Source organism: Nomascus leucogenys, chromosome 17, assembly GCF_006542625.1.
Source record: "Nomascus leucogenys isolate Asia chromosome 17, Asia_NLE_v1, whole genome shotgun sequence".
Classification (NCBI taxonomy): Eukaryota; Metazoa; Chordata; class Mammalia; order Primates; family Hylobatidae; genus Nomascus; species Nomascus leucogenys.
In genome coordinates, this window is record NC_044397.1 from 7,356,149 (window position 1) to 7,369,494 (window position 13,346).

General features: G+C 53.2%; 1 long non-coding RNA gene across 1 annotated transcript in view; it reads left to right on the plus strand.

Annotated features, from left to right (window-relative positions):
- LOC105737702 overlaps positions 1-9,009 on the plus strand; it is a 47,614-nt gene extending 38,605 nt beyond the window's left edge. The window contains exon 2 of the long non-coding RNA XR_001113379.2: positions 7,152-9,009. This is a non-coding gene — a long non-coding RNA (uncharacterized LOC105737702). The remainder of the gene's footprint in view (positions 1-7,151) is intronic.
- The last annotated feature ends 4,337 nt before the right edge of the window (positions 9,010-13,346 follow it).

The following is a 13,346-nucleotide window of genomic DNA, read 5'->3' on the forward strand; positions in this document are numbered from 1 at the left end:
ATCTCCTCCTCCCAGAACCCCTTCTCCAGGTGGCTTTTCTGTGCCTTCCAACATGAGCAAGCTCTATCCCAGCAAGTCCTTGTGTGCCATGTCCCCTGGAGTCCATGAGCTCCCTGGTGAGGAACTGAGCATCCCATAGTCAAACCCTCACAAACATCTTTTGTGTTGAACTGCTACCTTTTCCTACAACAAGCAAGAGGCAGATGTAGCCTGAGGCCTGGGGCTTGGGGTGAAGTCTGGAAAAGTTGCTCATTCATTCATTCACTTATTCATTTGTGTCATCTGAATACATGTAGTGAGGGGAGGGGGCAGGGATGAGCAGGCTGGGAAGGGAAGGACCAGACCTGTCAGCTTTGTATACCACCCAGAAGACACTTATAGGCTCCATGGAAGTCCCGGGCCCTTGGGTGGGTTGGGAGAATATCCCAGAAGCCAGCTCCCAGTGGAAGTTGACCTCCAGGGTGGGCAGACCGCCAGAGCTGGGCTGACGGTGGCACTGGGGGGGGCAGCCTTGCGTGTTTTAGCCCAGCAGGGCCTGCACCTTGCCGACAGCGATCTCCCAGCTGCCTCAGTACAGTCAACAGAAGCTGAGTGTGAGGAGGTGGCAGGGAGGGAGCCATGTGAGGCATGTTTTCACCTGTCAGGAGCTCTCAGCATGTCCCCTGTTGGTGAGGGGGCTGTCCTTGTGTCTGCATCACTAAGGAGGTGACCATTCTGCTCTCGTGTCAGGGTGACATTAGATCCCTAAGTTGTGACCTCACTCAGGTATCCATCCTTGAGTCCCATCTGCTTCTGAGCTAAGAGCCAAAATAACAGCAGAGACATGGCTGCCTGAATACCCTTCTCAGCAATGGCGAAACAGAACATGGATGGCTGTCGCATTTGATGGAACAGGAAACCGGGACTCAGGGATATGGACACAGCTACCTGAGGTCACACAGCTGATTTGGGCCTCCTTTAGCTTGTGAGATGCACTTTTCCTTCTTCCACTACCCTTAGGGGTGGAGCTGTGCCCCATATTTGGCCTTTACCACATCCCAATGTAGGTGAAAATGTGAATGACAATAATAACTGCATATAGTAGATGCCTACTTTGTACCTGGCACAACTTAAGTACTTTCTTTTCATTCATTCAATCAATAATATTTATTGAGTGCCAGGCACTTTTCTAGGTGCTGGGGATATGGCAGTAAGCAAGGCAAAGCCCCTGCACTCAGGGAGCTCCCATTTTAGTGGGAGACACAGACAATAAACCAAGAAGTGAGTACACAGAAAATAGGCAGGCCGAGGTGCAAAGATGGCTTGAGCCTAGGAGTTCCATGCCAGCCTGGGCAACATCGGGAGACCCCATCCCTACAAAAAATCAAGAAATTAGCTGGGCGTGGTGGCACACACCTGTCGTTTCAGCTACTCAGGAGGCTGAGGCGGAAGGATCGCTTAAGCTCAGGAGGTTGAGGGAGGAGTGAGCCATGTTCGTGCCACTGCACTTCAGCCTGGGTGACAGAGGGAGGCCCTGTCTCAACAACAACAACAAAAAAAAAAAAAAAAAAGAGAAGAAAAGAAAATAGATGAGGTGGTAAAAAGTAAGTGAAGAGAAAGGGTGGATAGCAGAAAGCCTCTGATTCAGTGACATTTGGGCAGACCCCCGAAGGAGTTATGGGAGGGGCATGGGACTATTTGGAGAACAAAAATGACAGGCAGAGGGAAAAGTGATTGCAAAGGCCTTGGGACAGGGACATGCTTGCTGAGTTCAAGGACAGCCAGAGAGCTGCTGTGGCTGGAGCACTGTGAGGAAGGAGCAGAGTGGCACAGTGCAGACAGAAGATGAGGCCTGCGTCAGTCATAGGCCAATTCATTTGACATTACAGCAATGCCGAGTACCAGGCACTCTTGTTATTCTCTAGCTAATGAGGAAATTGAGATACAGAGAAAAGTAATCCACCCAAGGTCACACTCCAGGCATGTGGTTCTATGTTAGTGATTTGGGAGCATCCTTCTTGGCCCAGAGCACTGGCTCCCAGTCCCAGGTATGGATTAGGATCACCCGGGGAACTTACAAAGAATCCAGATGACCAGGTTTCGAATTCTGACAAGCTGCCTAGGTGATTTTGACAGAATCTTTATGACACCAGCTTTGGTGACCCACTGGGGAATGGCTGTGAGCAGGCGAGGTTGGAGGAGCAAGCACTTGGCCAGGAGCCTAACTCTAGCTCTGCTCTGATCTCTGAGCCACTGCATTCGCCAGTCCTCTCTGAAGCCCAGTCTCTTCGTTTGTGAAATAAGAGAGTTGAACTCCATCAGTGAACTTCTCACTTGCTTTTTAGCAGTAGAATCTTTCATTCAGTTAGGTACAAAGTGGAGCCCAAAATACGAAACAGGTCAAAGGAGCTTTATTTTGGGGGAGGAGTGGGATTCAGGCCATCATTCCCTTGGGAAGCTCTGAAGCATAATTTTCCAATTCCCTGGAGCTCCGCTCTCTGACGACATGCTTCAAGTTCTAGATACCCATATTGGGTCCTTTTTTTCCCCCAAAGCAGTGTCCTCTGGAATGGCCTAAAACTCCTGGTGCAAGTCCTGTAAATCCTATTTAAGGAGCACTACGAGGAGGCTGCCCAAACCCTGGCTCTGAGCTCTGAGGAGTCCTGGGTGCCTGGTGCCAATGAGGCAGGGAGTTAGGGCTGGGCACACAGTGAACCTCTTTCAGCTCCCCTGTGTCTTCCACTTGCTGTCCTGGCTGGGGAGGAGGACATGGTGAGCCCCAAGCACTTGAGATGATCCCTGTTCCAGTGTTAGGAACCCGTACAGGGATAGCAGCCATCCAGCTGGTGGAGGCAGAAATTTGCTTCCACACCAGCAGGGCCTTTGACATCTTGGTTTTACCCTTTCCTTGATTTGGAATAGTAAGAATCCCTCTGCCCGAGCAGGCCCTTGGAATTGGCAGTCCTTCCACAGCCATCCTCCCAGAGAGTCCACCCTAAGGGCAGGAGAAAAATGGGGTTCAGAGAGATCAAGCAACCTGCCTGGAGTCATGTGGCTAAAGCTGTGGTGAGACCAGTCCTTGAACCCCAAATCCAGGGCTTCGCCTGCTAGTGCTGAGGTCCTCTTAGGCAAGGGGAGACATGCCCTGGAGAAGACAGCCCCCTGCCCTGACAGAGCCCATACTCTAGGGTGGGAGGTGGGGGGTATCCTCGGGGCCAAGTCAAACTCCTATATGTTCCCTTAACATCCAGTGCGTTCCCCTGCATACAGCAGGTGCTAAATTATTGTGATAATCATGCTTTGGAGTTAGAACTGAAACGAGCTTACAACCTGAGATGCCTTGGACTCTGCTTGGTGTTTTAGTTTCCTCCTCCATAAAATGGGGATAATAATGCCAAACTTCTTGGCCTGGCTGTGAATAGGAAAGGGGCATTGAGAACGGTAAAAGAGCCTTGCTTTGACTCCAGGCCCATGACAGTACCCCACGGTAGAAATTGTACGCCCCATTTTATGGAGGAGGAAACTGAGAGTTGGAGAGTGAAACCCAGGTCTAGGGCCAAAGCTCATGCCCCTTCCACTGCACTCTGCTGCTTCCTATTACGGTCCCTGCACCCAGCATGGTGTTTTTCAGTTTTGTTTTCGTTTTAATTCTAAGTCCCCAAGTGAGACAGGGCAAGGTGGAAATGAAGCCCACAGGACCCCTCCCCTCCAGCTGGGAATAGCTTGGGCCCTGGGAAGTAGGGGCTGGATGTGTGTTCTGGGCACGGAGATGCCCCTTCCTGCCAGCATGTGGAAGCGACATGGATTCCTCAGCATTTCCTCTGTGTGGGGGTGGGCAGTGGTGGTTCATGGAGTCCCCTTTCCCCCAGGATGGATGCTGATTGTTTCTGAAGCCTTCACTGGGGTTCACTTTCTGTTCCATGGCCACCCTTGGGTCTGAAGCCTGTCTCCTCCCCAGCACAGGCATATGGGTGCCCTGGCCACCCACGGCAGGGCTGTAGCCTTGGACAGACAGAAGTCCAGGAGTCAAGAGGCTGGGTTTGACCCCAAGGACAGCTGGCTCCTGTGGAGAGACTTTCTCTGGCCCCCAGAGGGAGTCAGCTCAGCCTTAGCCAGGGAAGTGGCCCAAGGGCAGGCCCAAGCCTTGGGTCCCCTGATGTCTGCAGCTGCTCCCAGGACCACCCCATGAGATAGAGGCTACTGAGCCCCGAAGAGACCTGTGGGGCCGCGGCGGGGTGGTATTTTCTCAGCAGGATTTATGTGAATGTGCGTGTGTGTGAGTGAGTGTTTAACAAGGAGTGGGGCCTGCTCGACTTCTGAGCCTGGAATTTATACAGCCCCTCGTTGGCGGCTGCAGTTTATCTTGAGCAGAAGAATAATAAACTCAGTTGACAGAATGATGTATTCAAAGCATCTTCCCGTCACAGCGCACAGCCCTGCCCGCTGTTAGGATGTCTGGTGTGGTGGGGACCGTGTTATCGAGTGTTTAGCCCCCACGATTGTCAACAACGCATTGTTTGCAGGCTTGGGGCAAGGCAGAGATGGGCCGGGGCTGGGGTGAGAATGGAGAGGGGGGTCTGGCCACACGGACGAAAGGACTGCTGCCCAGATGGGGTCAAAGAGGCGTCTGCCTTTGATGGAAGCCCAGACTCCATCTGAGGCCCAGCTCCCTCTGGCTGTCCTGAGTCTTCCTTTCCCTGCCTGGGAGAGAATCCTCTCTGTTTACCTCTGAGCTGGTCCTAGTCAAGTACCAGAGGTAAAGGCACACACCTGGGTGTCACGGCACTCCACAGTGTGGGAAAACCTCCCCTACTCTTCATTTCTCGTGTTTTTCTTAGCCAAGCAAAGAAACTAGCATCAAACCTCAGGGTCAAAAAAAATGCAGACTTGCTAAGCCTCGGAAAGGCTGAGGGAAAGCTGATAACCTGAGAGCTTCATGAGAGAGGTCCAGCCCAGGTCCTTGTGCCTCTGCTGGGCAACCTTAGGCCTCGAACCTTTTTCCTCCCCATGTCGGAGGGGAGTCACAATCCTTATCTACCTGTTTGATAAGCTACACTGTCGCCACACATTAAGGGTTTGTTATAAGGATGAAATAAGATGAGGATCAGGCAAACACTGAAAACTTGGAAGCTGGAGATAAATTCAAATTATAATTTTTTTTTTTTCAAAGCTCCCTTCAACTTCAGGCAGGAGTTCCCTGGCTTTGCCTCAGCCACTGTGCTTCTTCCTCAGCGTCCAGAATGGGGAAGTCCTGTCTCTTGTCTAACCTCGAGCTCTCTCATTTCAGTTAGTTGTTCCTTTAGAACACTTCATGCATATGTTCCAGTTCTGATCCTCTCTCAGGATCTCCTCTTTTCTGGCTTAATGGTCCTTCTGGCTCACAGGCTGGGCCCTCCTGCCAACCCAGCTCCAGGACGCTCACTTCCAAAAGGAGCAAGTCTCTTCTAGTCCTGTTCTAGAAAGCAAGGCGGCTCTCCTGGGCCCCACAGACAGAAGCCCCATGAGGCCTGCAGGGGCAGTGGCAGGGACAAGGAAGGAAGGAAAGCCCTATACACCAAGTACTGACCAAGCAGCCACTCCATCCCAGGGTCAATTTGGAACCCCATCTAATTCTCTTAATCATCGATATTATCCCCATTTTACAGCTTTGGAAACTGAGACTGGAGAAAATTCAGTCTCCTGCCCTCAGGCAGGTGGCAGAAGGAACTCAAGCCCAGAAGGTGTGGCTGGCTCTTGAGTTATACGTGACCCCTATTCTCAAAGGAAAGCAGGAAAAAACCCACCCTGGGGCTCTGAGTCAGACAGCTGGGCAGGTGGGGTCAAGGCCACTGGAAGAACCAACAGGAGTCAGGGATGTGGGAGGGTGTGAGAGTGAGGAGGGGTATGGTAGGAGCAAAGGCCTAGAGCCTGGACCAGGCCCCAGGGCGGAAATCTGGAGAGGAGCTCAGATCTGAGTGTATGTGTGTTGGGCAACATGGGCTGGGGACAGTCATGCTGTAAGGCAGCCAGCGGTCTCCTTTGATCCCAGACAGGACTCAGCCATTTATTTATTCACTCACTCTTTCACTTGTTCACCCTTCACTCCATCCTTCATTTGCCCAGGTAGCCAAGCCCCTCAGAGTCTAATGGGAAAGACAGACCTAACATCAGGTCAGGGCCCTTGTGGTTTCCATTCACCCATTCATTCATCCATCCATCCATCCATCCATCCATCCATCCCCCATGTATTGAGTGCCTACTGTATCCTGAGCTCTAGAGAGGAGTGAGCCTGTCCTCATCTCTAGGTACTCTTGGTCCACTGAGGGGAACAGAGAAGTAAACAGACATCTGTAAACCACATGCTTCTGTGTTCATTGAGGCAACCAACATTTGAGAGCCCTCCACGAAAGATGTCAGGACCAGGGAGATGAACAGGGCACACTCCTGCCTGTGGTGCACTCAGGCTGGTTGAGGACATGAAGAAAGAGTACAAATACTCCAGCTCCAATGCACAGACAGCTGTGAAAAATGGTGAGCAAGAAGCAGAAGGGGAGCATTGAGAGTCCCCAGCGGGAAATGATCGTGCCTTTGAATTTTCATTTATTCATTCGCTGATTCCACCATTCATCTGTTACTGAGCATCTTCTGTGTGCTGGGCATTGCTGGAAACAGCATGAGGGCCCATGGGGGAGGCAGTGTTTCTGATGGGCAGATCACTCTTTTGGCCCCTTTTGTGGAGACAGGCCAAGCTTGAGGTAGAGACTGCAGTTGTGGGGGACAGGCAGCCACAGATCCTTCCCATTTGAAGGGGGCAGTGGTTAGGAGCTGGAGGGCATTTGGGGTGCAGCCTGGGGCAAGTAGAGGAAAGCCAGACCCTTTGGGAGGCTTTCCAGGGCCAGACCACACGAGGCAGGCAGAAGGAGGTCCACAAGGGCAAGGGAGGAGCTGGAATGGGAGGGCTGTGTCTCAGATATAGTAGGAAGACCCAAGTTCAGTCCACAGACAAACTTGAGGGATCCTAGTGTCCCACTCATTAGAACAGGGAGCCTCATTGTCAGGACTTTCTGGAGCCTTGATTTGCACATGACCTCCCCACCCTGGGGTAGATGTGTGTGCCTATTTGCATAAAGCATGTTCCTACCCAAATTCATCTCAGGCATTGTGACTTATATCTTTGCTTTCTCTCCCCACAGCTGGCTGTCCCCATGCCTTCTGCTCCCGCTTCTGGAAGGGAAGACAGGGCAGGGACCGTGCCCAGCTGCAGAAAATCCCAGTGTTTCTCTGTGGCATTGCCTGGTGAAGGCTGAACGTGGCTTTCGTGAGAGCTAATCTGCCTGCCCAACCAGATTATGCTGTGGCTAAAATTGCTGTGAGCTCGACAGTCCCTGAAGACTGGAGAAAACTGAGCCGTGTCTTGGATGCTCTTGCGGGGCCTAGGGGAGTGCCAGGCCAGAAGGAGAACTGCCTGTGGACTCTCAGTAGGAAAGCAGCTAACGGGGTGATGAGTGAGTGTCGCCTGGAAGTCTGGGGGCCATTCCATGTGGGTCACCTCGCCTGACCAGAGGGTTGGGTGCCTGGACAGGGCTGGGCTTGGGACTCCTTCCAGGGCCTGGCCTCAGCTACTGGGCCTGCCAAGCATGCCCCACAAGCACCCACGCACACATACAAGTATGGAGGCAGAGTGGAAGTTTGACCTTTGCAGATCTCGTACAGCCTGGAGTAGAGAAGAGAATTGGGAACTCTCAATGTTGTGTGACCCTAGGCAAGTCCCTTCCCTGTCTTGTGCCTCAGTTTCCCTTTCTATACCATGAGGATGTTCCCAGTGTTGGTGTTTGCAAATGCCTGCAGACAAGCTAAGCTCATCATCTGGTTCCTGGAGGAGATCCTTCTTTTGTGGAAAGGCCACAGCCACTCTGCCACCCTGAGGCTCCCACTTCTCCTTCCCTGGAACCCTCTCCCTTGCCTGTAGGTCATGGGAACGTCAATGAGCACCCAGAGAAGTGCCTGCTGCCAGTCATCACTCACTGATTATGTGACAGCAGAGGAGCCAAGAAGCTGCTGGAAATTGAGACACCTCCCTATTCAGTCCCTACCATCTCTGTCTTCACGAGGTTACCTGGGAGAAGCTCGTATTTCTGGGAATGGAAATGTCTCCACCTGGATAGGGACAAACAGGAGCTGGGGGCTGCATCTTAAGACTTCTCGTCCCATTAGTGCTGACCTCTGGAGACAGCTCCTGAATTGTGCCCACTCCCCCACCTCCTCACCGCACACATGCTCTGGGCTGTGCGAGGCTCAGCTTGTCACGGACAAGCTAAAATGAGGTGGCCTGAATGCCCCTTATCATAGACAGCTTATCTCCTGTGGTCACTCACCTGACAGACTCCAGAGAGCCACTCAGCGGGCCTCTCCCAGCCGCCTGCTTCTCAGCTCTGACTCTCCCTTGCCTTAAGGGGACACTGGATTCCAGTGACCCTCCTATTGGTCAGAGTTGGGCTGAGCACAGAGAAGGGGTAGAATGCTCCTGGGAACTCAGAAGGCTCTGAGATGCCAGCTTTTCCCACATGTTCTCACTCACCCCTCTGTAATACAGATTCTGCACCCCTGCCCCCCCGCCCCCACACACACGCACACACTCCTACACCTCTGCTCTCAAAGTGAAGAAATAGGCTAATATCTGTGGTACATTTATTTACCTACGCCCTGAGACTGCAGCTCCCTTAGTCAGTGCTGTGTCCTCCCCTCAGACTGGGGCTCCCTGAGGACGGGGCTGCATCTCCCCTGATTGGGGCTCCCTGAGGATGGGGCTGTGTCTCCCCTCAGATTGGGGCTCCCCGAGGATACGGCTGTGTCACTCCTCAGGCTGGGGGTCCCTGAGGATGGGGCTGTGTCTCCCTGCAGACTGGGGCTCCCTGAGGACGGGGCTGTGTCTCCTCTCAGGCTGGGGCTCCTTGAGCATGGGGCACTTTAAAGAAGAGAATTGACAGGTTGACCCTTGAGGATCTTTGGGTCAATAAAACATTCTATAGACCCTCAGTGGTCAGCCTAGGATGATACCTTGATGGTAGGTGGTTTTTTTGTTTGTTTGCGTGTGTGTGGTTTTGTTTTGTTGTTGTTTTGTCGTGTTTTGTTTTGCTGCTGTAGCTTTTTTAAAATCTGGAGGTTTGGTTGTTCATGAAGATAGGATGAAAAAAGAAAGGAAAAAAGGAGGAAAAAAGGGAGATAAAGAAGCATGGAAGGAAGGAAGACAGTGAGTGAGGGTTGGAAGAAGCAAAAGAAAGAAGAGAAAGGGAAAGCCAGAGAAAGAACGGTGAGAGAGAAAGCTCACAATCTGTTTTTCTTTTACATCTCCTGCAGGGGAGTTTATTTGTTTTAAATCCTCTTATCTCCAACACTTGTTTCTCCACTGGTTGCCGTGTCTGTGGAGCGAGGCTGGTTTTTCTCTCAGCGACAACAGAATGCCAGGCTCCATAACGGGCCTGGGCGCAGGAGGAGGAAGGGTTCACACTGATGGCCCCAGGGGCCTCTCCAGGCCCTTTCCCGTCCATCCTCTCCTGGGCGGCAGCTCTCACCCAGCCCCAGACCCTCATGACTCAGAGCAGGGGACATGGCTGTCCAGCTTGTGTGATAGGCTCTAGCCAGCTCAGCCTCCTTCCAGCCTTCCTTTCCCCACGACCCCTCTCCTCAGGAGCCTGCCCGAAGCCCTGGTGGACGTGGGCCCAGCCAGAGGCCTCCCTGCCTTCGCCTCAGCTCCCACCACTTCCTCTCCTGTGTGGGGGCCTCCCCTGGGGTCACCTCTTCCCCCAGCTTCTCTTGATGCCCTGCTCCCCAGACTCACTTGTTCATGCATCCATCCTTTCAACACATATTTTCGTATCACTGAGATGTGCCAGGCCTAAGAGATAAAGGCCCTAGGGACCTCAGTGTCCAGTGGAGGAAACCAGATGTCAACAGTCAATTAAGCCCCTTTCGGGCGAGTTTCAACTTACCCTGGTCTAACAATAATATCTAACACTGACTGCAGGGGTTACGATGTACCAGGCACCATTCTAAGTGTTTCACTTGGAGTAACTTATTTCATTCTCCAAACAGCTCTAGCAGGTAGGGCTGTTACCCTCCCGCCTCACAGAGGGGGGCACCTGGGCACAGAGCCATTCATAACTTCTGAGAGTCAGACCTGAATACAAACCCAGATGGTCTGGGCCAGGGGCTGAACTCTTAAACCCAGTGCGGCTCACCTCACAGCCTAGTGACTGGGGTGTTTCTCTACGCCCCCAGGCCCACCCCCTGCCCCTTGCCTCACCAGAGGGCCCCGGACATTCTTGCTGCACACCAGCTCCCTGCCCGGGCAGAGCTGGCTATCTTGGAGAGAAGTGACTTGGATTCCCACCCTGCCTATCCCAGCCCTCTTGAGCGTGGCCTGAAGCCTGTGGCCCCTCTCTCTATGGAGACTGGGCATCTCCCAGGCCAGACGGGCAGCCTCTGGCAGGCAGGGCCCGAAACCTCTCAGCATTAGGCACTGAATGGGTCCAGCACCCGACTCCTGGAGCTGGCAGCTCCCAGACCAGGAGGGGAAGTGGGCGCTGAGGGTTGGCAGGCGGCCAACGCTAGGGGAGGCCTGAGCAGGGGTTTGCTTGTAATAACCATGAACCAGGAGGGAGCTGCCAACCCCCAAGGCCTGCCCTGCCCCCTCTAAGGAAATTTTTCTTCAGTCAAGCAAATATCCTGCTGGTCAGTCTCAAGCCTCAGTTTCCTCAAGGCCCAGAGAGGCTAGTAAGAAACAGCCCTCATCTCAGGGATTGTTTGGGGATTTGACCCTGATGGGCCTTGGAAGCTCAAGTTAGGCCCCTCCCTAGGGGTCCTAAGCACAGCTCAGAAGTGCTGGGAGATGTCTAAGATCTGAGACATAGGAAGGCAGGAAGAAGCCGAATATATAGAAAGAAAGTAGTTAGGGACAAATATGGTGCATTTGCACACTCAGTGCATGTTGAGCACCTACGGTATGCCTGGCATTGTGCTGGCCCTGGGTGTACAATGTCAGGCATAGCATGGCCCCAGCCTTCCAAGAGCTCCCAAAGCTGGTTGTAGCCCATATGTCCCAAAATCCAAGTGGGGAAGGGGAAGCTGGGGTGGAATGACATGTTCCCAGGTCAGCTCAGGTCACAGCAGAGGCAGGGCCAGATGATGAGGCCTGTGTCCCAGGCCTTAGGTCCCTGATGCCCTCATCTCCTGGCCCAGAGTACCAGGACCACAGCATCTAGCCCCTATCCAAGTCTGAATAATAACCACAGATGTGAGCGCCAACCCTGAAGTTAACCAGGGAGGGAGGCACCTCTCGGGAGACAGCTCAGGTCTGACGTTTATGTCTGAGGCTGACAGGTCTGACCTGTGCCTTTCTGACTCTACTCAGCAAGAACCAGCATGGGTGAGATGAGTGCTCCTCGGGCACCAGTTCTGGTCTTCATTGTGTTGGGACCACGATTCAGGGTCTTACGGGGACAGAGGATGGAGGGAGCTTCACTGTGGAGGCTCCTCACACCTCACAAGCCTCCCCTATTGGCCTCGAAGCCCTTCTGTGGCAGGTAGGAAAGGGAGAAACTTCCGGAGCCGATGCCAAAGCTGATGGTCTCCCCTGTCCCAGGGCCAAACAGCCTGAAGAGGAAGAGACAGAGCTGGGAAAACGCGGGACCAGCTAGGGTGAGACCTTCTCAGACCAAGATCATCCTGTCTGTCTGGTTGCCAAGATCTAACAGGCCACCCCTGAGCCCAGGGCTCCCTCTCAGGCCTGCAGCCCTGACCCTAGAGTGTGTGCATGTAGGTGCTTATATGCATGAACATGTGCCTGCCCATTCACCCCTCCGTGTGTGTGTGTGTGTGTGTGTGTTTGTGCATATGTCTGTGTAAGTTTGTGAATGTGGAGGCCCGGGAACTTGAGGAGTTGGCCTCCTTTTCCTTCCAAAACCACAAAGCTTCTGGCTGGCCCCAAGCCTTGGTTTCCTCAGGGCCCAGAGAGGCTGATGAGAAACAGACCCAACTGAGTTGCCTGTGGGCACGGGTGGCCCAAGCGTGGGAACCCGTTGGCCTGAGGGCCCTTCTCCTGGGATCTGGATGGCCTGGCACCAGCCAAGGGCCTCTCTGGGCCTTTCCTGTCATGGATGCAGGAAGGGATTCATGAGGCCAGAGCTGCCAGGCTGACCCCAAGATGATGAAGGTGAGCCCCTCAGCTGGGAATGCTGCCCACTTGACCTTGCCATTGCTGTGCCTCTGGAGGGAGGCCAGAGCCACTGAGTTTCCCTCAGTGGATGAAAAAGCCAAGTGGTTGAGAGGAACTGCACCCCACTCCTCCCCACAAAGGAGTCAGACTCCCTGACCCATGCAGCTTAGAGGGTGCACTGGAGTGAAGGAGGCAAAGGGGTTGGTGCTCTCTTCACAGCTTCTACCCGTTTCTGAGTCACATCCCTAGATCTCCTGCATCATAGTCAGCTGTGGTGGTGGTAGCTGGGGTTATAAAGAACACAGATGCCTGGGATTGCCCCTCACCCTCCCTGCTAGAAAGCCCGACTGAGCTGGCCTGGGGTGAGTTAGGAAATCTGTATTTTAAACAAGGGTTGCAGGTGACTCAGAGAGGCACAGGCATAGCAAGGTACAATGTTTTAAGGAGATTCGATTTGGGAGACCTGGGTTTTAATCTCTGCTCAATTTTTTCCCATTCTTAAAATGAGGTTAATAATAGGACTTCATAGAGATAATGTCACAACATAGATGCTCAATGCATGGTAGAAACAATAACAGCAATGATAATGACAGCAGCTGGCCATTACCAAGCAGTGTCTGTGCCAAGCCTCTCTGTCATGATAGGACTCACATCCAGGAGGCCAGGCTGGGGTACTGAGTGCAGGGCCCCAGCTCTGCTGTCTCCTCCCTTGTAAATGGCAGACAGGAAGTTCCCCTCCTCTTGTTATGGCCCCACAGCTGCCCTTATTCAACTAAATCAGGAGTCCCAGAAGGCCCTGCTCTCATGGGAGATGCAGCGCAGAGCCCCTAGGAGCCAGACTTGGTTTTCTCCGGGCTAATTGGCTAATCATCTGCCGCCTTGATAGCTGGAGGTCTAGACATGACTGGTCCTGGGCCTGGGCCCTCACCCTGCCCATCTCCCTCGCCTGGCTGGCCCCAAGCCTTGCCAGCTCACAGCCAGGAAGGATTAACATGCAGGCTGGATTTGCTCACCTCATTCCTTATCAAGGCCCTGTCCTCTGACATAGGAGGGCAGATGTTTTCTTTCTGCAGACAAAGAACCCTGGGAGCTCTGGACCGGAGGAGGGAGGGAGGTAGATGGCAGCAAGAGGAGAGAGGCAGCGAGGCTCTCCCTCTATCCTCACCTGCTTAGT